The 25,983-nt window shown below is 40.2% G+C and overlaps 1 protein-coding gene across 1 annotated transcript in view; it reads left to right on the top strand.

The window, feature by feature from the left end:
- ppp2r3b (protein phosphatase 2, regulatory subunit B'', beta) overlaps nt 1–25,983 on the top strand; it is a 95,507-nt gene that overhangs the window by 33,234 nt on the left and 36,290 nt on the right. The window contains exon 2 of the mRNA XM_079821953.1: nt 22,314–22,346. The gene's annotated coding sequence lies outside the window, so the exon portion shown is untranslated. The remainder of the gene's footprint in view (nt 1–22,313; nt 22,347–25,983) is intronic.

Here is a 25,983-nt window from a genome sequence, read left to right as displayed (position 1 = left end):
GTTTTCAGCTCTAAAATGTACAGGATATTCTTAAACATTTTACACATTTTATTTATATATCAAAAGCTCATGGGAAAGGCGATTTCTCAATTCATGACCCCTTTAAATATAATTTAGTAGTAAAACGTAATTTTATTGGTGCAGAGATGAGTGTGTATTTTGTAAAAGGTTTGTAACATGCTTTTTATCACAAAGTTAAGCACCACAATTAAATTGCAGTCTTGTTACATAGGGTCTACTGAACAGACATCTAGAAGTTTATTTTAGAGTGCAAAGTATTGAAGATTATAATTGTAAATAAAGCTTGCTTGCATTTTTACAACATGTTGTAAGTGAGTCCAATTGGGTAATCAAACGTACACAAAGTGGACCAAATACAGGAAATACATAACCTACAAACAAGTGGGCAAGTGCTAAGACCGCAAGTGTGGGTATTGGGACAGGCCCATTGACTTTTTCATTTCTGAATTGATCAATCAGCCTTTTTTTAAAGGGGTCCTATAATGCCCCGTTTTACAAGATGTAAAATAAGTCTCTGATGTCCCCAGAGTGTGTATGTGAAGTTTTAGCTCAAAATACCCCACAGATAATTTTTTATAGCATGTTAAAATTGTCACTTTTTGAGGGTGAGCAAAAACTCGCCTTTTTGTGTGTGTCCCCTTAAATGCAAATGAGCTGCTGCTCCCGGCCCTCTTTCAAGAAGAGGGTGGAGCTTCAAGAGCTCACGTTAGCAGCTCCGATTACCTCACGCAGACATACACTGAAAAGGTCTGAAACTGTAGAAACATGTAGAATACAAAAGTTTCTGAATGGTTAGTTGATGAATTTATGGAGCTGATGTGGCGTTAACTATCTTCAAGTCATTGATTAGCATATTCTGTCATGATAATCTATAAATCTCTTGTGTGGGAGCTGTTGTAAAATGCCTACAGAGCCAGAGAATATATGCTGCATGAAGATAGAACAGGTAGTTTAGTTTAATTACGGTTATAACTTATGTTGTCATCTTGCTTTTATGACATGCTATTGCATTTGTGTTACGTACTTTATTGCAATAAATGTGAAAAGACGGATGTGACCGCTTGAGCAGACTCCCAAATGTGCTCTACTACATCTCTTCCTCTTCTCAACATGGCCTCACCCCCTTTGTTGCGTGTTCCCGGGGGCAGGGTTTATGTTAATTTTAGGGTTAGTGATGTTACTAACCCGTGAAGAAGCTCGTTGTATTCCCTACTAGCCATTTGTTATAGTCCTTAAAAAGCGATTTCTTTAAAAGAAAGTATATTTTAAACTTTGAGCGTCGTAACTTTGCAGATGTTGTTAATGCTAAAACAGAAACATTACACACAAACTAAAGTCAAAAAAAAAAATTAAAATCATAATCAACCATCCCTTTAACAAACTGGTTCACTTGGCATAAAAATGTAACATGCAGAAAGAGTTACTGAGAGCCTGTACGCAAACACAGTCTGGAACGCATGAGTACCGGCGATAACTATTGTACATTGTACTATTTAAATTACACAAACTGAAAATTGACAGATTTCTGATATCATAAACGCAAGTAAATGAGCACATGACTGCGCATATTTACATATCAACAATACATACTTGGCCTGTCCAGTCGTGGTATAGCTGGATAGACACCAGAAGAAGAAGATACTATTTCTCTAATCGGTATTTAAAGTCAATTGTGCCAGATTTGACAGCAAACCCACGAACTTTGAGCATTGTTGCTCATTTCATATACTGGAGAATATACTGGTGGCTAGTATATGAAGCTAAATTATGATTGTTATTGGCACAAGAAACCTGAAATAAATTCATATAATGTGACACAAAAGGTATGATATGATATCCAATCCAAGCTATTTTTGATGTCTATAAATGCTTCGTTCCTTGTTTATCTGTTCATCTGTTTCCATTCCTCAAGGCAGCTGAATGCTAATATCGATCCTCTCCTGCAGTACTTTGCCATCAATAATACGAGTCTGATAATGAAAAGGTCTGGAACCATGTTCAGATTGCGTGGTATTAGCTGGCCTCTCTCTCATCCTCTCATGGACTCAGCAGCAGTGTCCAGAGAAAGTGAGATAGTGGCCTGGCCGAGTGATAATCGATAGCTGCCCGCTCTGCCTGTATTGTGTTTCTGTTCTAGGGTTCTGTTTTAATGTTGCCTTTTCCCCCTCTTTGGCCTCATTAAAGGATCTGGTTACTCTCAAACAGCTTTTTAATTTAGCCTAATGATTTTTTGCATAATATAAGAGATATGTAGTAAGCCCCAGGGAGCAGACCCCTATCTTCAAGGTGCCTTTAATGTAAGTGAGCTTTGTGTTTTCATGAGGCTTTATTATTTTTATTCAACTAACTAACATGATATGTCATGAAACAATATGCCGAGACATTAAAATCTACATTAAAACAACATATTGTATAACATTATGTTGCATTAGTAATTGCAATTGGCTACGAAGCATATGTAAGCATTGATTGTGATGCAATATCACTCATATTGCTTTCCCAATAACAATCAAAGGACAATATTTCAAACTTAATTGCAGTTTGGCCACATTACCAGATAATCCATCTATTTTTTATGTATTTATAGGCAATACAGGACTTGACCAGTGTTACATAGGGACAAAAGTCATACAAGTTTCGAGGGTGGGTAGATGGGGAACTTTCAGTTTAAGCAAATGATGTGCTCTGTGGGAGATTAGACAAACATTCTTTACCTACGATAATCGTGGAAAGTATTTATCAAAGCTACAATAATTTTTTGGGAAAGTCGGATTCAAAATCCACATTCCCGCTCAATTTGAATGGCCATGATTCTTCTGTGTGGGATAGTGACTATATGGAGCATGTGAGTTGTACCGCTATGACTTGGGGAAGGATGGGCCACGCGTGGTTGTGAGCATTAGTCAAACAGACGGGCCCAGTCCCTGATCATCACTCATCCCCACTTCCTTTGCTCTACATGATCCCTCCCTGTCATTAGTGTGTTTGGCGTAAATAATTTAGCTGTGCACATGTTTGGCGAAGTCTAAACACAACCGACACTCAATGAGGCAAAGTGCTTTCAAGCCCCAGTTGAGAGCTGACACACACACAGAAATGGACTCCAAACAACAAACAAACACACGCGCCACTTCAATCAGGCCCAAATTAAAGCAGGCTCTCAATATTCGCATGCAGACTCATTGATGTGTTTCATGCTTATTTTGGCATGCCGTTATCTACATGCCTCACAGACTCTGTATTCCCAGTCATGCCGTCCTGCCACTCAACATGAGTCCTGCTTCTCTCTGTCTGTGAGCGGCACTTTTAGAGGAAATGATGGCTCTCAGCGGACAAAAAAAAAAAATCCATCAGCCTTTTTCCGAGCTGCCAGAGCTGAAGATTTGTGTAATCACCAGCGCATGCATGCCGAACGAGGCTATTCCCCGCTGAAGAGCATTGTACAGCGGCAGTGGCGCTACAAAAGATGACATCACACGCAAAGTGGGTAAACACTTCTTGACATGTTTTCAATATGATTACATTAGAACAAGCAGTGTTTGATTGAAAAGCTAATATTCAAGCCATGCAAATCATCAATCACAAGGAGCGCCATATTAATTATTCAATAAAACAGTCTAATTCAAGAATCAATGTTGGGACCGGGAGAGAGACGAGGGGGCTCCCAGCAGTGAGACAGAGGGGGGGATAATAAAAAAGGAATAGGGAATTACCCCTGTCTCAGAGCTGTGGCCCCACTCATCCCAGCTGTCAAAAACAACTGCCGCGCCTCAGTTTCATCTCGCCAAGTTTAAAGATGACTTTGGAAACACTTGATTTTCCCCACCAAACTCGTTAGGTCTTTGTACCTCATTAGTTGTGCTCCCCCCCCCCCCCCCCCCCCCCTCTCCTTTCTCCTTGCCTACCTGCCTCTTTACATTTCCCAATTCCTTTTCTTTCCGTCAAAATCATCATTATTCACTCTAACGCCTCACGCTTGCAGTTTGAAGTTTGCAATTGGGGGCTGTGATCTCCAGCAATTACCGACCAGGCCACAATTAATCCGAGGGAATTCATTATTTACATTCCCTTAAACAAACTGATCAATCGGCCCTTCTGTATGGGACCACTATAACGAAGGGGGCCGGAGCTGGCAGGTCTAATCTCATCTAATACAAAGCCTTATGATATATTCTACTGATGTACAACCTCAAAGCTTGTTCTCACCAAACTCATATGGCAGATTTTTGGTGGGGTGTAAGGGTCTCATCTATTAGTTCTGAAACATGCAATATTGATGTCATAATTGAACCCAGAAGTCCATTCGAAGTTTAAGACCATTAAGGAGCTTAGTTTAGCTTCAGTCCCCTAACGAATATCTCCTGCCTTCATCTGTGATTGACTAGAGTTGAACACATCCCAAAGCTTTCCTTGATCACACTTTCCAACTTTCCTACATTCTAGGGCTGTAACCCCAAATCCAAGCCGTGCTGTACACCTCAGAAGCCTAAATATGTTGTACGTAACTTACAGTATTATTGTGCATGATACCTATATCTTTAATGACTGTACAGTAAGGAAAAACTAGAAAAGCAAAGTTTGTCATGACAAACTTTGAATTTTGTCTTTTTAAAAACATTTAACAAGTTTGAAGGTTTATAGGCCTTATATGGACAGAGAGATGCATGGATGGACAGACAGACGCACAGACAGATAGGTAGTTAGATAGAAAGATAGACTGCTGGCTAGTAACTGATTACATGTGATCTGGATTACGTAATCAGATTCCAAAAATTAAGTACTTGTAATCAGAGATACTTTTTTATTGATTATGTGATTACATGTTATTCTCACAGTGGCAGTAAATTATTCATAGTTAATTGATTCTCCCTACTTCTTTTTTAAATGTTCCTTTCTTAAAAAGCCTTATATACGTTCAGAAGGTCTACAGGGTTTGTGAAATTGACCGATGAATTGATAACTGGATTTTTTAGAAATCATTTCACTTTTAAGGAGATTTTTCTCAACATTGCAACACTGTATATCTAATCAACTCCTGACAAACACATTCATTGTTATTTGAATTATCACTAAATAAGTCATTTATGTATTGCATGTATTCAAACACATTCAAATGTAAAATTTCACGTCATTTCATATTTATATGCATTGCGCTGATTCCCCAACTTTTTTGTCAGCTGAACCTCTTTCACCAAATGTATTTACTTAAAGTACCCCCTGATATTTTAAGTTAATAAGTTAGGTCTATCATAAAGTCCAATAATAGAATTAAATTCACTGTTATCCGATGTCTGTTAATGGTCACATGACATGCTAAACAAATAAAATGTTAGTTGTTGTTTTTTTTGTAGGTGTTTTATTTTGATGATTTTTTAAATTATTTTTATTTTACTTTTTTTATGATTTAATACTGAATAGCTTTTCATGCACTTTGTGTCATTGGTAACAAAGAATGCAATATATTTTCTTTCTCTTAGTATTTTTATATCAATATGGTACAAGATTAACCTATACAAATCAATGTAATAAACGAGTTAGGTCAAAAGTAATCAAAAAGTAGTCAGATTATATTACCTTAAATGTGTAATGTAACGGATTACATTACTGACAAAATGTAGTCATGTAGTTTTGGAATCAGTAACCGACTACAATTTGTAAGTAATCTACCCAGCTCTGTAGGTAGGATAGTATATCCTTGTTCATTATCCTACAAGGTCAGAGTTTTAAAATGCAACTTAGGTCCTCAGGGTCCTTATGTAAACAAGGTCATTGTCTACAGGAGTGCCAGGAAAAACCAGGACCAGGGGTATTAGTGCGATTCTTTGACCAGCCTGGAGCCTCACGCACAGAGTTGCATCTGAAAGGCAATACCACAGCCCCTCACCATGCATGTTAAACTATACTCTCTGACTGTCAACAATCACACGTTTATTAACAGCTACAGCCTCCACTGTATTTATTTCTATAATTATATCCCTAGAGGGAATCTCCATGGCATGTCAGACCTAGCCGCCTGTGGTATTTATGTGAAATTGTTTGTGTATATGAGCAAACTGAGCAGCCTGACGATATAAAATGGAAGTGTACAGCTGGACCTACACTGAATTAACATCAGATTCACAGATACGATATTATGTCATATTTCACTGTCAGACCACAATCCACTGAGGCTTGGAAAGGGCTGGGTTATTGGCTTGCTTCAGACTGATGGATATATAGAACGTTTCAGTCCTTCACAAAGGGAAGTATTGATTGGTGTTGGCTTTGTATTCGCTCTCCATTTGTTGATCAGGCTTTGGGCACAACAGCCGATGCTTGGCTTCAGAAAATGGTCAAGTTGTACAGAGCGTGTGGAGGGGAATGAACGCGAGAAATAATGCTGATAGAATACTGGTAATTTATATGGACCACTGGCAATAGTTCAGCTGACTTTGCATCTGTGAGAAATTTTTTTATTTTAGCTCATACATAATAATAACCAAAAAAATCTATTTATTTGTTTGTTTGTTCATTCATTTATTTAGACTACCTGCTTTATTGCAAATTGAAACTTTGCTTATGGAGTCTTCACGCATTTTTTTTTTACATGTTTAATGTAGAAATAGCCCATATCAAAACTTTAATTATTCCTAGTTTAAAATACCAAGTCATTAACCTAAACTCTAACTTGACTAAAAACACACACACACACACACACACACACACACACATCAGAATTGTCAACACTTGTTTCCCAATTTATAAACAAAAAGGAAAAAAAACTGGGTTCTCCTTTTCATGTCTGTTCTTGGAAATAATTATAACGAGATGAAAGTGTTTAAATTCTTCGCCATGTTCTCTGCAGTTCAGAAATGTCCCCATTGTCAAAAATGGAGATTGTGTTTTATGTGGCTGTCATCTCCTGTGCTCTCCCTGTCTCCTGTCTCCTCCTCATTCCCACGCCAGAGAAAGGGAGCAGGGATAACAGCGGTAGCTAGAGACGATGAATTCCCTGACAGCGTGGCATGACGGTAGAGGAACTGTATTGGCATGTTGATACCATGCCGAGTTCAATCTAAATGCCAGGCTTTCCGGTCTATGCGACTGCATAGAAAACAGGTAGACTTTGGCTGGCGCGGGGAGTACAATTATAGAAAAATATCTGAATATACACAGTAGGAGGTGTCAAGAGGCCTCAACATTATCCTAACTGATCAAACAAAAGGTCAAAATGCCCAATAATGAACATTTTGCACCGCCACAATGATTCTTTCTTTCTTTCTTTCTGTCTTTTGGTGTGGCATGTCATTTTAATATACAATCATTACTATAATATTTGTCATCATTGGGTGTATGCAACATTGTCCACACAGATGTATCCTTTTCTTGTTGAGCTAGCCAGTCAAAACAAGTTGAGGCAGACAAAACAGTGGCAGTGTGTGATGCTGCAAATACAGGACCCACTTTATATTAAGTGTCACAAACTGCGATGTACTAACATTCAAATTAATAATTTGATACAATCCACTTATTGTCTAGGGTACATACATGTTTTTACTTATATTTTTAAAAATACCTGCATGTAATATAATTACACTGTTGACCCTTCCCCTTAACCCTTACCATACCAAGAAACCCTTAATCTTAACCATATCCTACCTCAATACTGTAGCCACAATAGAACATAAACACAATAAGTACACTGTGCTTAACAATTTTTTATCCAAGCACTTATTAAAGACACCTAATACAAAGTGAAACCGGACTCAGAGTTTGTGCATTGGTGGTTGGGATTTTCCGTTGATCTGTAGGTTACATAATTACATCAGTAGGTGGCGACAAGTAACTTCAATCAGCTTCCTAAGTTGTGAATCAGTATTTTGTGCAGACGAATTTGAGCACTGGTAAGGACAGTTAGGACCCTGGCTCACAAATGGAAGTGGCCCAAATCAGAAATAAAAAGGTCAGATATATATATACAGTATGCAGTATATTAATGATGCAAAATCCCCCATCCCCCACCATTGACATGTATTGGACTTGAGTTAATTCCGTTTTTTGCCTGCTTTTGAAAGTTAAAGGGATAGTTCACCCAAAAAAACTTTTTTTTTATGTTTATCTGCTTACCCACAGGGCATCCAAGATGTAGGTGTCTTTGTTTCTTCAGTAGAACACAAATTAAGATATTCAACTCCAACCGTTGCAGTGTGATAGTCGTATAATGCATGTCAATTGGGATATTTTAGAGTATGAGAGCAATGAGAGTAAAAACACATAGACATACGAATCCATATTAAACCATGCGGCTTGTGGTGACACAATGATGTCTTAAGACACGAAACGATCGGTTTCTGCCAGAAACCGAACAGTATTTATGTCATTTTTTACCTCTTATCAGACGAATGTCATCTAATTTTACCAGCACCATAACTTCCGGCAAATAATGTCAAATTACTAGCGCGATCAAAGATATATATACGTAGATGCCTCATTCGACCGATCCGCGCAGGCACTAATGAGGAATCTATGTATATACCTATGATCGCGCCGGTATTTTGCAGGTATTTTGACCTTATTCGCCGGAAGTGATGGCGTGGGAACGGCTGATGCAGAAAAATGAAATACATTTTTAAATATGGATATTTTTCTTACATAAACGCATCGATTCGCTTCAGAAGGCCTTTATTAACACCCCGGAGCCGCGTGGAGCCATTATTTGACGGACAGATGCATTTTTTTATGGACTTCAAAAACAGAGCAACTATTACTGCTATAATAATGCTTGGATTAGCCAGAACATTTTTAATATAACTCAGATTTTATTCGTCTGAAAGAAGAATGTCATATACACCTCGGATGACTTGAGGGTGAGTAAATCATGGGCTAATTTTCATTTTTGGGTGAACTATTCCTTTAAGAATAACCAAAAAAGATACTGGATCCTGTTATTGTCTATTTTGTCAGGATTGGCTAAAAGTCATTTTTGGTAAAAGTCATTTTTCTCTGTGCAGGGTTTGTGTGAGGCCCTTGTGTTAGCTTTAAGTGAATCCCCTGTTGCTGGCTCTGAAGTGGAAAATGTACTAGGTCTTATTTAATAGGAAAATCAAGCAAACTGCTTATAAAATGGCCATTTATCATTCTCTGGCCCTAATTGGTTTCCTGTGTCCATGTGGTGCAGTAAATTGAATGTGTCCTTTCTTTTGCAGCTCAAGCGTTGCGAATGTAGTAATCAGCTGCGTTCAGCTCAAGTTCATATGGGCAGAGAAAATATCAAGCTAAACATGCACAGCACATTCCACTGGCAATTAATGTTCATTACGACTTCAAGGAAGAAAAACAGTCAGGTTGCTTTGTGCTGAATTTTTGGCCTTTATTGGAGAAGTGATGCCAGGCTTTGTGCATGAATTGGCTCTGACCCTATGAACGGTGACCTTGCAAAACTTCAACGGCATGTAAGATTATGACACGCCAACATTCACGCTGGAATTTTTATTCTTGTTTTTCATTGTCAAATATTGACTCAGCCCCAATTACTTTTACAGTACTCTGAGACTTATATCCTAGAATATTCTACAGGTTGTACAAGTTCCTTAGTGTGCCATTTGTTTCCCAGCAGTGCATGTTTAACAGGTGGCACAAATCTCCCCATGCAAAGCTGTGGTGTTTATGTAGCAAAGTTATAATGAGGTCTGTAAGGGGACCTAGTGGGGTGAGCAAAATCCTGGGGTGTCCCATTGGATTTATTTGGCAATGTAGTCCACATGCACAACACAAAACTTGTGCCACTATTATAGAGGTAATTGGTGGACTTGGTGTGGATAAAGTAATAGGGTTAAAACAGGCCCACGTCCTGCAAATTCCCAGGAATGCCGTGGACTTAGTGAAACCACATGAAAACATAACAAAGCACACGTTCCACAAACTCATTAAGCAGCACCAGCAGAAGTCATTCATCATAGGCCCGTATGAGAAGGCTTCACACCCTTAGCGAAGACTCCAGAGGGAATCAGACGGGGCTCGTAGGTTAATGAAGGAAAGAGGGCGCTCCGGCAAGCCACAGGTTCGGCTCGCTGATGGCCATTCCAGACCAACCTGGCCCACTCGCAGTTCTGGAGAAGGGTATGTGTCAAGACACGCAGTACCTCTAGATTAGCTTAACCACCATATGTTAGAGTCAGTCTTGCTCTGTCCAGTAAAAGAGCAAGTTGTCATTTTGCAGGTATGTCCATATGGACTGTGTCTTGAATAGATTACAGGTGTGTATGGAGTCACTGAGTACTTTTACACTGCAGGCAATTATAATGTTTGGAGCTGTCAAGTTCATGTCTACATTGGATGTCTCTGTCCTGAGGAAACAGAATATTTTGAAATAGGGGAGAATGGGGGTAGTTGTATATCTCAGTAATAAGGTTTAGTCAAAAGTCAGATTACACAATTGAATGGTTTCTTTAGCAGTGGTTTTTAAAATGTCAAGGCGGGGCAGGTTGGCATGTTTTTTAATTAAAAAACATGGTTTATTAAATACTAAATTTGTTGATGAATAATGGGTACATTTTATTTGTTTTGCAATTGTTTTAGTTTCATAATTGTTGCTTAAAAGCCTATAATAATGGCAGGTTCCTTTGTGACAACATGCCCCTCTACTGGTCAGAATGGTAATATTCAAAAGTTGTCACAAACTTTCAAAAAAAAAGGTGCTTTTTTTACTGGAGTTGTGAAAACTAGCGTTTTAGAAAATCCATATTCTCACAGAACAACACACCTCTTATTTTTGTATGTTACACATAAAGTTTTTGATGTTGTTGAATTGTTTTGGTGGCTTAATGAACTCTATCTGTTTTTTTAGGCTTTTAACAATGGATATATTCAACAGTATTGTGTATTCAAGACTGAGAAACAACCAGCCTCTGTCTCTTCTAACTCTATTTTCTATTTATAATATATCTATTTAGATCCTCACTGATTTTAGAAAATCCATATTCTCACATAGCAATATCGTCCCTTTTAATTTTTCTAATATTAAAGACAATATTTGTTGACTGAAACAATGAATTACAATTTTTGTATATTACTGTTTACAGTTTTGATGTTGTCCAATTGTTTTGGTGGTAAAACAATATATTTTTTAATGAACTATATCCTTGTTTCTTGGCTTTAACAATTCAACAGTATTTTGTAATCAAGACTTTAAGGTATGTGCAAGAAATTAAAATTAAATTGAAATAAAATTAACTAATTAGCCACAGTCTCCCCTAAGTCTCATTTCTATTTACGGTGTATGTATTTAGTTCCTTTCCGTTTTAGAAAATCCCCATGCACACATAGCAATATGTCATTTTTTGAGAGAATCAGATATCATGGAATAAATTAACTCTAGTCACAAAAGGCTTGCATGCATTCGGTTGTTGTTGTTGCAACGTAACTAAGCAGGTTGTAAACACTGCATAAACATTGTTTTAAAATTGGAAAGAAAAACATGGTAAGAGGCATGATGTTGAAGAGCTCATGGTTTTCTTGTTGCCCTGCTAGGTCACACAATTTTGTTTCTTTTTACCCTTTTTTTACCAGCCTTAATGCTAGTTTACAGCCAAAGGGTAATAACTTCAGAATAGGGCGTTCTTGCCATGCAAGTATGAATCTCAACTAGCCAGGGCCCAAGTCCATTGCAGCGTATACTGAATCCTAATGGTCGGCTAAGAAAGCCTGACAGCAATACTTGACATGGGCATTAAATCATTGCCCCAAGGAATCCTCCATCCTGCACCTCCTGACAGGAACACTGTCATCTCTGCCAGGGCATTTCCTATGCCTCTTGACAACACTGGATCTGAATTAGTCATTGCATTAGATGTAAATTGGTGCTGTTCAAGGATAATAATGAGCACCAAGATACATGTCGGTGTCACTGACATGACGCCATTTTGATACTGTCTCCCACCGGTTTATTATGTCTAATGGTATTCAGGCCGCGGCTGGCCGGAAAGTTTATTTTCAGTTTATGCACTTGTATTTTTGTGTTTGTTTGGACACTTCTCGGCACAAAGTGTCCATAGCAGAGCTCTTCTCAGAGGGTCAGTCTGGCAGTGTTTATCCAGCTGTCTGCATGATGGCTGACGGCTTCCCACTTGACATGGTTTGGCATTAAGGCTGACTAGCCAACAAGTCCGACTGCATGGGCAGCTCCATGCCACAAACTGGCATCACTAGCACTGAGAGGTGAGACCAGACTATAGCTGTGGCACTACATTATTCACTGCGGTCATATGATCGCAGCCATATCATTGCTGGCTTATTTTTAAATCGAACCTATAAATCATGCACAAACATATGTATTTGTAGAAAAAAATGTATGCTGTGACATTGTCCCGTTGCCTTTTTTCTGCACCGAGCTGGTTTACAAACTCCAGCGGTTTACTGTAGATGGCTGTGGGTTATAATTAATTAGGTTCAATTATAACTAAGTGCAGTGTAATTAAGGTCTGATAAATATTTGATGCTATTTTTTTTACGATAATCGCGGCCTCGTTAATATGTGAGCAATGCTGAATAATGCACTGTGAAAATCATTATTTCAAATTGTTTTTGTTTTTTTCGTCGAGGGTTTTTCCCCCCGTTGAGCGGCTGACAGACACACTTTTTCATTGAAAAGAATGAAGGGCATAAACCGATGGTTTGAGCGAGATGGACAACATGTGCTTTATATGGAGAGAGGGAGGTCTTCCTGCCAGACTCCTAATTGAGGCCATTTAGCAAACATACATTCAGGAGGCTGAATGCTGAAGTATGAGCCAGAGGCTCTGTTGAACCATTAGCATGTATTCCCAGTTGCTCAAGTTAGTGAAGAAAAAATAGAGGTCTACCACTGAAATAATGTCTGCCAATTACCGCAGTACATAGCAGATAAGGATGTGTTTTACAGCTGAAAACTGACAAAAATATGCTGGTGAGAGAATCCACCTCAGCGCTGGGAGTGGAGACTGTGATCAATATCGGTCAGCTCTGTCCTCTATCAGGCTTATTCAATATTCAGCTAACTGCTGTGCACTGTTTTCGTGTTTTAAAGTGCACCGTAGTTCATAAACAAGGTCTTTATAAGTGCTTTTCATAATAAAATACATAGCGCAAGAAGACGTTTTGCTTGCAAGGCATGAAATCCAGGTGGCCTCGCACCGTGCTCGGGTAGAACTCAGGTAGAGCGCTGATGAGTTCCTGGGAGCAGTCAGAGGGCAGAACATGACTTTTGTCAGATTCCCAAATGGAAGGGAAAAATGTGTCCAACGGTGAACAAAGGCGATTCGTCTCTACGGAGTTTGCCCCCACATGATTTCAGGTCTAAGTTGTCCTATCACATGTCGGAGTTAATTTCGTGCAACAGTGCAAGACTATGGCAGTTCTGTCAGATTTATGTGGAAGTTGTAGGTTTCAATTCTGGAGATTCATTTCTGCAGGCTAGCACATGAGCACTTGAAAAGCTGTGAGATCTCCCCTTTCAAACATTATCATTCTCCTGTTGTATAGATTTTCCTCCCTGACGGCCGCCATTTGAAGAATTTATTTTTCTCGCTAATTACATGACAATATGATGGATTTTTCCCCCCAATGCGAATGCAGAATCGAGTAGATGGTTCAGGAAGAGGTATGTTCACGCTGCCCTTTATGTGTGCTTTCCTGGTGAATGTGCTGATTGTGTTGCCTAGTTTTTTTTTGTTGTTATGTTGCTGAGCTTTGAAATCCCATCCTCTTGCGTCTCCTGCTGTTTCCCTGTGTTTTAAGTATCAGTCATACGGGTTAAGTACTGCGCAATAGTGACTTGGATGGCAATGCGTCTACGATGGAAAAACTTGTTCTCTTCCAACTCTAGCACTCTGTGTGAAAAGTGAAATTGGCATGTCTTTCAATACATACTGAAAGTGTGTTATTGAAAGAGACATCTTTTATTCTCTAGCTCTTGCATCACATTCACTTGGCCACATGCTCTGATCATTGTTCTCCGTAGGGGGAGGGGAGGGGAAGGGCAAATTCAGCAGACTTGGTCTAATAAATAAATAAACAAACAAACAAATTGATTGATAAAGTATGTGTTCTAAAGTTTACTTTTTGGGCAGAAAAGGTCTTTTTTCCTCATGGCATCAACAGTATTCATCCTCTGTTTTAACATGTGAAATGGGGTCATCACATAAGATAGACAATTATGCATACAGTATATGATAAGAAGCTTATACCCTGCCCAGATTTATCTGCTCATATTAATATTTGAGAATATTTGAGTCTTTGAAGGTGCCCTTTTGAAGCTAATCCTATTCAGAGGCAGATTTTCTTTATTTGTTTTTTATAGTTTGTGCTGTACACACATTGCAAACAACTCCTTTTGCGTTAAAATAATACATATTTTTGTAAATGAAACATAATTGCAATGTATATGTAACATATATACACCGATCAGGCATAACATAATGACCACTGACAGGTGAAGTGAGGAATACTGATTATTTCTTCATTACGGCACCTTTTAGTGGGTGGGATACATTAGGCAGAAAGTGAACATTTTGTCCTCAACGTTGATGTGTTAGAAGCAGGAAAAAGGGGCAAGCGTAAGGATTTGAGCGAGTTTGACAAGGGCCAAATTGTGATGGCTAGACGACTGGGTCAGAGCATCTACAAAACTGCAGCTCTTGTGGGGTGTTCCCGGTCTGCAGTGGTCAGTATCTATCAAAAGTGGTCCAAGGAAGGAACAGTGGTGAACCAGCGACAGGGTCATGGACAGCCAAGGCTCATTGATGCACTTCGGGAGCGGAGGCTGGACCGTGTGGCACCAGGATGCACTATGGAAGAAGGCAAGCTGGCGGAGGCATTGGTTCCTGCCATCCATGTGGATGTTACTTTGACACGTACCACCTAACTAAGCATTGTTGCAGACCATGTACACCCTTTCATGGAAACGGTATTCCCTGATGGCTGTGGCCTCGTTCAGCAGGATAATGCGCCCTTGCCAGAAAGCAAAAATGGTTCAGGAATGGTTTGAGGAGCACAACAACGGGTTTGAGATGTTGACTTGGCCTCCAAATTCCCCAGATCTCAATCCAATCATCATCTGTGGGATGTGCTGAACAAACAAGTCTGATCCATGGAGGTCCCACCTCGCAACTTACAAGACTTAAAGGATTGCTGCTAACATCTTGGTGCCAGATACCACAGCACACCTTCAGGCGTCTAGTGGAGTCCATGCTTTGACAGGTCAGGGCTGTTTTGGCAGCAAAAGGGGAACCAACACAATATTAGGATTCATAATGTTATGCCTGATCGGTGTGTGTGTGTGTATGTGTGTGTGTGTGTCTATACAAAATACGTAAAAGTAGAGCAAAATGTACTGTAATAATTCAACAGAATTTTCCGTATTTTTTACAGGTATTTTACCAGCAATTAGAATTTTTGTGTATTAGGGTTAACAGAAATGTCTGTAAAATTACTGGATAATGTCCGGGTAATAAACTACCAGTTCTTTTTCCGTTATTTTCCGGATTTATTTTTTACAGCGCACAGACACACACATACACATATATATAATATATATAAATATAATAATGTATATAAACACACATGTTTCAGGTCCATCACAATGCCTGGATGTGCAGGTGTGGTGGGCAGCACATGAGAATGATGGATCTGGAAGAGAAAGCAATGAGGAGAGGGTGGGGCCTCGTCTCTCTCTCTCTCTCTCTCTCTCTCTCTCTCTCTCTCTTTCTCTCTCTCTCTCTCTCTCTCTCCCTCCCTCTCTCCCTCTCCGAGATGTGCCTGAGATGCTGATACAGGAAGAATCTGACACGTGTCTTCCTCACGCATTTTAATGAGTGTACTGCTTCTGTGAAGCTATTAAACGAAATGAACCATTTGAAAGTGAATTTTAGATTTCCGGTCAAAGCGCTCTCTTCCAAGAATGGGTGAGGGGATCGGCGATTGTCAAGTGCCCTCTCCTACCCCCCAGTATCCACACTAGAACCTCTCGCACACAGCATGGATGATCAAAAGAGGCCAACGGCGGACGACCATTATGCCAATGACACTTTGAGTAAGAGTCTAGAGAACAAAATGACATGACAGCCATTAGGGTTTGAAAGTGGGACTTTAAAGAGAGGCTGAAGGATGAATGTCAGGAGCGAATCAAAGGGAGAAAGTTAAATCTTCATAACGTTCGCCGCTCTCCACAGAAAAATAAGTTCTTTGCAAAGCAGCTCCCCATTCAAGTCCAAAAACACGAAGACGAGTGTGTCCGTGTAGAATAAAGCAGACGAGGAAGTTGAGTCTAGAGGTTCAGACATGAAAGCTAATAGGGCAACGAAACTCCATTGTGCAGGTGGTTGATCATTAGTGGACAGGTTTTAGTCAGCGAGAGGAGATGCACAACGATACGCCGTGCTCAAGTATCAGGAGCCCAAATTATGTGCTGGCTTCCAGACATGAAGTTAGGAAGAAAAGAAAACATTGCCAAACAAAATTGCCAAGTTCAAAATCAATCGGATAGAACAATGAATTCTGAGATGCGTCCCTGGGCCTTTTTTCCACTTCTAAGCCTCCTTTTTAACTTAATTGCCAACAAAATCATAGGCCTCTACGTAATGCCGTTTGTGCAATTTCTAATTCCCCTCCTCAGTCAAACGCCACATTATGCCAACGAATGTGGCTGATCAGCTGGATTTTCTGGCACTGTCCATGCAGCTCATCTCTCCCTGCCAGTGCAAGGAAAAATGCATCTAATGTGTCTCCATGTCACATAATCAAGGATTTTAGAGTGTAAATCTTTGATCTGGGAGAACATTTTCTGATAGGATCAAACCCCCACCCCCTCTTGGCTGAAGCCTTCTGATCTCCCTCCAATTACTGGTGTCAAATGAGTCTGTTTACAGGCTGATTGGATGAGTGCTGTACTGACAGTGCCCCTCCCTATCCCTGGAAAGCCTCGTTCCATCCTCGGCCACCGTCGCACCGATGGCGAGGGCCCCGGCACACAGCTGGAGCTGTTTGGAGCCGCTTCAGAGCCAGTTGTAAGGCGGCCAAGTCGGGGGTCTCGAGGGCCTTCCATCTGGTGTGACAGGGCAGGCTCTGGGGCTTGGCTGACAGAGTGCAAGAGCGAGAGAGCCCACAAACCTTACAGAGCCTCACAAATCTTTTATTTATCGGCCTCCTCGGCTCACATTTGCAGTAGTTAGTTAATATGCAGACTGGGCTCCAGGACTTCAAATGGCGCTGTGGAGTGAAGCTGGCTGGAGTTTAGGGGAGGGGGAGGTGGGGGCTCCTCAGCCAGGCGCCCCACTGAGAACTAAAGGGGGGAGGAGGTCACTGTCCAGCTGCAGGGGAGATCTGGGGCTCTCATATTCAAGCATCTTCATATTCATTACTACCACCATCATCATCATCATAATGAGAATCCCAGCTTGCTTGCGATGCAAAGGAGATCTTAAGAAGCATATGACTTGCATCATGACTGATTTTTATGCTGTTTGCTGTGCCCTTAAGGGCAACTCCTGAGGAATTTGTTTTTACATGCAACAAGGCGCGCAATTAAGGTCTCTTAATTATTCCAGCCTGACATAAAGGTAATGCATGCTTTAAAGGGATAGCTCACCTAAAAATGAAAATTGTGTCATCGTTTACATCATTTAGACTTATTAGAAATGCGACTACATTTACAGGTGACGTGTCCACAAGAGGCACTATAAGCGATATACCGGTAGGTTTTTTTTTTTTCCCATTGCAGATGTGGGTTTATTAAACAGCTCAGTGTGATGAAAATAAATTCACTTCAGCTTCAAAGTGACTGGTGCTAAATAGAGTGTTACATTTTCTCAGAAACCGTTAAAGTTGACTGTGTCAACTTTGTATTATGTTGTTTAATGCATGTATCATGCAACATTTTATTAGAATTGTGCCATTTTAGCTTTCTTCCAGGGGGCTTTGAGCTCTTTTTTGGAGTGTTGTGACTGGGGTTTTCCACGGGACTCATACCCTAGCACTCTGCATCGCAAGAGCAATGCTGTACTAGGTGCACTACCAAGCAAGTTTGCTATGTCAGAAAAGCCTTACATATGCTGCTGGTTATGTGATGCAAACGTCAAAATGTATTTGTTCACAAATCATGCACTGTGGTAAAGGTGTTTTGAGGTCATGCCATAGTATTGTGCAACAAACCACACGAATATAAGTCTTTATTAATCAGTAATCTGCCCCTGTAATCATAACTTTTGAAAAGTAAAAAAAGTTGTTAGTGTTTTACAACCCCAAATCAGAAAAAGTTAGGACAGTATGGAAACGGAAAAAAAAAAGAAAAAAAAAGAAGTCATTTCTAAATTTACTTTGACTTGTATTTCATTGCAGACAATATGAACACAAAATATTTCATGTTTTGTCTGGTCAACTTCATGTCATTTGTAAATATGCATCCTTTCCTGTCATTCAGACCTGCAACACATTTAAAAAAAAGTTGGGACAGTAAAGCATTTACCACTTTGTAATGTTGCCATTCCTTTTCACAACACTTAAAAGACGTTTAGGGACTGAAGACACCAAGTGATGAAGTGTTTCAGGTGTAATTTTGTCCCATTCTTCCTGCAAACAAGTCTTAAGGTGGGCAACAGTACGGGGTCTTCGTTGTCGCATTTTGAGCTTCAAAATGCGCCACACATTCTCTATTGGAGACAGGTCGGGACTGCAGGCAGGCCAGTCAAGTACCCGTACCCTCTTCCTCCGCAGCCAGGACTTTGTAATGTGTGCAGAATGTGGTTTTGCATTGTCTTGTTGAAATATGCATGGAAAAGATGTCTTCTTGAAGGCAGCATATTATGCTCCAAAATCTCTATGTACTTTTCAGCATTAATGGTGACTTCACAGAAGTGCAAGTTACCTTTGCCAAGGGCACTGACACAACCCCATACCATGACAGACCCTGGCTTTTGGACTTGTTGCTGGTAACAGTCTGGATGATCCCTTTCTTCTTTGGTCCGGAGCACACGGCGTCCATTCCTCCCAAAAAATACCTGAAATACTGATTCATCTGACCACAGTACACATTTCCACTGTGCGATGGTCCATCCCAGATGCCTCCGAGCCCAGAGAAGTCGACGGCGCTTCTGGACACTGTTAACATAGGGCTTCCTTTTGGCACAGTACAGTTTTAACTGGCATTTGTGGATGTAACTACGTATTGTGGTACTTGACAAAGGTTTGCCAAAGTAGTCCTGAGCCCATGTGGTGATATCGCTTATAGATGAATGACGATTCTTGATGCAGTGCCGTCTGAGGGATCGGAGATCACGGTTGTTCAGCTTAGGCTTGCGCCCTTGTCCTTTACGCTCTGAAATTCCTCCAGATTCCTTGAATCTTTTAATTATGTTATGCACTGTTGAATGTGAAATATCCAAATCTCTTCCTGTCTTTCTTTGAGGAACATTGTTTTTAAACATTTCAATAATTTTCTCACGTATTTGTTGGCAAACTGGCGATCCTCGGCCCATCTTTGCTCCTAAAGGATTAGACCTTTCTTGGATGCTGCTTTTGTACCAAATCATAATTACAATCACCTGTTGACATCACCTGTTTCAAATCACATCATTATTTAACCATTTTACCTCATTACTAGCCCTAAATTGCTCCTGTCCCAACTTTTTTTGAAATGTGTTGCAGGTCTGAATGACAGGAAAGGATGCATATTTACAAATGACATGAAGTTGACCAGACAAAACATGAAATATTTTGTGTTCATATTGTCTGCAATGAAATACAAGTCAAAGTAAATTTAGAAACCACTTCTTTTTTTTGCGTTTTCCATACTGTCCCAACTTTTTCTGATTTGGGGTTGTACTTCCTCAAGTGTTCATTTCATCTGGAAAATGCAACTGTATGTATAGGGACATTTTTGCAGTTTTGCAGAAATGTAGCCAGAGTCACATATTGGAACTATTCCTTTAAAAGTAGCATGTGCAGTCCTCATTTGCATAGTGTCAGGCATTAGCATGAACTATGGGATATTCCTTACTGCCACCTAATGTTTTCATATGTGAGTGCATGTGGGCTGACGCTAAGTATAAGTAATCAGTCCTAGGAAAAAATGTGTGGATTAGAAGAAAAAAAATAATGCTAATAATAGTTATTTTATTCCCAGTTAGTGAAAAAAAAGCCCTGACTCAAGTCAAAATATTAAAATGTTGTCTTTCGCTTACTAAAAAGTCTTGTAAAGAAAAACATTCTGTTCCAGTGAGACAGTTTCATGCTAAAGGAAGGTCAACACAGAGCTCCGCGTGACATTTTCTTCAATTTATGGAGTAACAACATGTCACACTGCATTGTCATGCGATGACACCAATTTGATGTGATGGCTCTTTACGGCTGTCCCTTTCCTGTCATATAGTGCATGCACAGCAGATACAAGAGTTCAACAAGCGCTCCAAAGGGGCTGTCTCATCGCCACACACACACATGTTGAGGAACGCGAATGGCTTCACCGGTCTCATAATGCTGAGAGAACGGACTTGACAACACATTTGTATACAATTTAAAACCTTCAGTGCGTACCCAATTGCACGTTTTATGTATGGTACAAACGTGGTGGCATGGACCCACTCGTTGAGGCGCTGGGAATTTAGAAAGAGGTGAGACGGTGCAGCCTTTCTGTGGCGTTCATGGGGAACACAGGTGCCAGTAGCACGTCTGCTCTAAGAGCAGCCAATCTCAGCAATTATTAACTTGGTGGCATCGAGAGCGCTGCTTAGGCTGTTCAACAGCTCCCTGAGCTCTTTAAGGAGCTCAAGACATATTTTCCAGCAGGCCCTCTGGAGCATCACTCTTCACACACGCACACTCTCCCTCTCTCGCCTTGTCACTCGTCCCTCTCCTGCTTATTTCTCCGGTTGTGTCCTCTTGGATCCAATTTGCAACTTAGCATCACCCTTGTTTGCTGGTTTTCTTCTGGTCTTATCTTATCTTGTTACACACTCTTCAGGCTTTGTGGTTAAATTATGTATTAAGGTCAATGTCAAAACATGGAAGATATGTAATCTACAGGGAGTTTCCTTTTATTCATTATTACAGTGAAGGCTGAGCACAACTGTCAGAGAGCCGAGGATGTGCGCAGCATGGAAGCTTGCTGCACAGCGGGGCTCTTCATAGCCCCCTCTCCCGCCTCTCTCCCAGGACAGACCCCTTGATAGATTTACCCAGCTAACCCATCTCACTTAAAAAGTTCTCTCTTCTCTGCTCCAATCTGAAAGCTGTCAAGCGCACCTATATAGCGGTGTCATTTATCTAAAGGAAGACGCGCGCACTTGAGACGCGGGAAGATGTCATCCGTTCAGTTGCGTTTTGGAATCGTCTAACAGGGGACTTGCAGTTGGCTCAGGTGGGAGGCACTCTCTTTTTGGGAGGGTCTCGAGGAACGTGACACCCTTGTGCGTATATATGTCTCCGATTAAACTTAAGTGACGTTGGGAATGGAACGTCTCCACTGCGTTTTGTCTGAAGGTGTACAGCTTGCTTTGCGAACTTGACCCCCTATCGTGCTCACGTCCGCTGTAGGATCTGGGACCCGGACTGATGGGTAAATCCCATCTCTGCGGCATGCTTAACACACACAAAAAAAGAGCTTGATAAATTTGAGCCAACTCTCTCTGGGGCAAGCATAATTATTTTCTGATTAGATTAATTCAGTTATACTTTGGTCCTTTCCAGAGCCACCGGCGTGCCTGGAAGAAGCACACTCAGTCATGCTAACAATTACACAATTAGCTGTGCAGCGCAGACCATGCAGGGAAATTCAGCTCCAGCTAACAATCCACCCTCCTTCATGCATAGACCATAACAATTATCATTTGTGGGGTTTTATGGTTCTCTGATGCTGATGGGGGTTGGAATAATGCGAGTTCACCCTGATGTTTAACCCACCCACTCCTCTCTCATTATTTCTGCTCCATTGTGAATACCATAAACGTCTCGATAACCGCAATGATAAACAGTTGAGACCGAGAAACAATCGTTCCCATTATGGGGAGTGTAATTGAGAATATCCCTTTCTCAGTGCTTTATAGATGCTCTTCAGGGACACGTTGTCCAAACGGTCAACAGCAGCAATATTTTTCATTTAGATTCACTTGTGAATGTGATTACTTACGGAAGGATCCTTACTGGGTCTCATTTTGCCTGTAATATAAAATCAAGCTCTTTATTGTATATTGTACAGACACTTTCAAACGCAATTACATCAGTGCAGAATCTAATATTAGCTGTCAAATACTAATTTTCATAATAGCTTCTTCTTTTGTTTTCCACAGAAACAAGTCCTGCAGGTTTGGAACGACATGAGGGTGAGTAAATTATGGCAGAATTTAAAATGTGTAATGTATTATACCACTCTACGAGACTCATTTGACGACACCATAAAAGCGTTTTAGATGTTTTTGTATTTGTTGTCTTGAATACACATGACGCAATTAGAATGATGCAATATTTACAGTCACTAAAATGTGCTCGATCCACCACCCAAGCTCAGCTTGTTCTTGCTCAATACAGCGACACAAAACAGCTGCTCTCAAGTGACACAAATGTGTTTTTTAATACCAAGTTTCTGACACAGAGTCCTGGAAGAAGTCTCTCTCTCTAATACATACTCGATCTCATGTCTCTCTGGAGCATTAGCATCTTTTTGTTTTGCTGAGTAGTTTGATGATAAATTCTCTGCAGCCGAGCCAGAATTCTCAGCAATCTATTCTGAGCTCACAACCCATCCCAAGGTTTTTTTCACAGACTGGACGTTCGCAACGAACATGCATTTTAAATTAAGGTTAGATTAAAAAAAGGAAAAAGCTCCTCATCTGGCCAAACGCATAATGAACGTAGCCTGCTGAACTAATCACGCTAGTCCGACGCAACAAGACAGGCAATAGAGGCGAGAGATAGGAGCCACGTTTTCTTTTTATCCTTGCTTTTTCTCCTCTCGTCCTGGTGGAGTGATAGCACAGTTGCGTTCTTAACCTCGCGTGTAGAGCGTGGAAAATAACTTGTGACTTGTAAGCCTAATTAAGGAATCCTCCCTGACCTGCACACCCAGGCCTCGTCAGAAATCTAACACCATAGCTGATTCAACATGAGCTACACACCGGGCAGGACCCAGCACTAATGAATACTAATGAATAATAATTACAGGCTCTTTGGCACCCAGACGCACTGCAGGGACAAATGCTAATACGCTTTAAATGTACACCGCTAGGAATGACTAGCGGGTTCAACATGCAGCAGATTAGCCGAAGGGCCGATGCAAACTCAAGGTGAAGGATGAAACATTTCTCGCGGACGAAATTATGAGCATATTGGTTTGTTTTTCGGTGATGCAGGCGAAGCCATTGATCTAGAGAATTTAGGCCACATGAGAGCAGACGAATCTCGGGATGTGGCGCTCCTAGCGTGTCTGTTTGTGACACCTTTTAATTGGCAGCATTAGAGCTCATCAACGAGCAGACTGTTGTTTGTGGAAGCGCTCTCTCCTAGTGCTTTTGTACTCATTCTCGCATGGCAGGGAAATTAAACTTTGTGGTGTTATTTTTTTTCCCCACTGTTTATTCTTTTGATCTGTGTGTACATTATTCGCAGCTCTTTGAATTTAAATTTCACTGTCATGTTTCTCTTTTCATCACACTGATGGTTGCAGCTCTAATAATATTCAGCTTTTAAGTCACTGTAGAATGTTAATTAGATTCTCTCTTTTTTCAATTAATACGTCCCTGCAGGTTTCCTAATCAAATCATTTTTAGCCCCGTAAAGTCACGCATTTTGTGTCAATAAATTACTGTAATATCGTCAAAATAAAATTGCATCAAAAACAATACAAAAATCCAAGGTGTATGAGAACTGTTTGTGTAATATATTGCATATATTATTTTCAGTAACACTTTCAAGTGTGCTCTTGCAGGCTTAGTGCAATGTGGTTACCTTGCGCTTGTATTGCGGGGTATTAGTGGTAATGTGTGTTGCTCTGCCTCCCTAAATGCTAGTGTTGTCCAGCAGCTTCTACTGTCCCATCTATCATCTTCAACGGTGAGCCAAGGATTCTGGGATAGAGGAGCCACGTACCGGGCTGTGATAATGAAAGGTCACAAAGGGGGTGGAGTGTTGAAATTGCTTTACTTTACAATGAAACATGCTCAGCCCAAGCAATGGCATAGCCGAGGAATGCAGTCTGAAGCAGAGGTAGAATTTCAAATGGTCTCATGGCCGCTAAGGCAATAGATTTGTTTTCAACACTGCGCTGAATGGAAGACGCCGAAGCCCATTACACATTCACATGGGTTTCGGGTTTGCACATTTTGTATATTTTCGTAAGTGAAAATTATTTGTTTTTGCAGTTTCATTCATTGACTTAATTTTTGTAAAATCCTGTGAAAAGTTGAAATTGAATATTCAGTGGTGCTCCTGCTTGATAGAATGTCTAGAATGTCTATTTATATATTTTAACTTGAACATTTTATGCATTTGACATTATCATATTCTGTTTGTTTTTTTTATCATGGTGCAAGAAACACTGTATACCAGCAAAAAGAACTTCCATATATTTATTGTGAAAATATGCTTACATTTATATAAATAAATCTGCCTTCATTGTCAGGTATAAAATCAGTTTGACAAGTTTCTCCCAAAAATATGCGAGGAAAAATGAGAAGGGGAAACATTTCACTGCGCTCACTGAAGAAAACTGATATTCACAGACCAGAAAAAATATATATATATTTGCCATTTATTATACTTTATAATGAACTGATTCACATCTTGCTGAGAAGTAATTAATACGGGGGAAATCTTGAATTAAAGATGTAAATCTTGACACTTTGGCAGGGGGGCCGGTAAGGGACAGTAGTCTCTAAGGCCTGAATTATTCTTAGCATAGACCAATTAACACCATGTATCTTCTTTTATGTTCAGTTCAATTAAGAGCCTTTACAGTTTTTAAGTTCTTTTCTTCTTTATAGTTGGAGAGTGTCAGAAACACAGATCAAAGCCAAGCGCAGCGGTCCGTGCACCATAGGTAAATCTGCTTTGCATAAGAATCTGCATGTTACTACGAAGGTTTTTATTATAATTTTGCATGAATTAAAAAACAGGAAGGGAGCAGAAATGAGGGAGAGAACCCACAAAGCAGTCTATTAATCTGCTCTCAAATCTCCCTATATCTACTACTCTGACAGCTGAGTACCTCGATAGCTCAAACCCCAGTAGACCGACGCCGGCTGTAGAGAACAATTTTACTTTTTGTCATTCCACGACCGTTCCTTGTGTTTTATTTTGATTTTCAACCAAGCTGCCCGGGGTTGCAAGTGAATGAATGGACCTAGATGAAGTGGATTGTATCGTTTTTAAACACTCGAGTTCCAGAAAGTCATTTGCAGTTTTATTTGTTTATAGTGATCAACAAGCTGTTATTTGTGTTATTTATAGTGTTGGTCTGTCCTCCTCATTCCTTTGTGTTTTGTTTTGCATTATTATTGGACTGACGGTTGTGTTTTTCTCACCACAGGAGCTTCACACTTGATGTTAAAATTCAATCTCAAAACCTGGTTAGAAAATTACTGCACTCGCCAATTTTCCTGCTGGGAAGAGTGTCATGACTGCTTTATGCTTATATTTATTTTACATTGGCCACTGTAGATTTCCTCCTTAATTATATTCTTCGGGCAGATGGATGGTTTCTTGAAAAGAACTCTGCTGCATGCTGCGTTAGAATCGTCCAATGATATGATATGGTCAACATATATCATAATCATATTGAGAGATGACATCCAGGGAGGGGCACAGCCTCAGGGTGGATAGATGCTTTCAGGGCAACATAATAACACAAACAACCTGTATTTCAGCACCCCTAATTGCTGCACTTTAATTGCATTAAGCAGTGAAATATCAATAAATCAATGGGTAAATGAACTGGGCAACTATGAGCAATTACTGTTTAGTGTT

The sequence above is a fragment of the Gobio gobio genome (genome assembly GCF_949357685.1).
Source record: "Gobio gobio genome assembly, chromosome: 7".
In the NCBI taxonomy this organism is placed as follows: domain Eukaryota; kingdom Metazoa; phylum Chordata; class Actinopteri; order Cypriniformes; family Gobionidae; genus Gobio; species Gobio gobio.
This window is presented reverse-complemented; position numbering and strand designations above follow the sequence as displayed.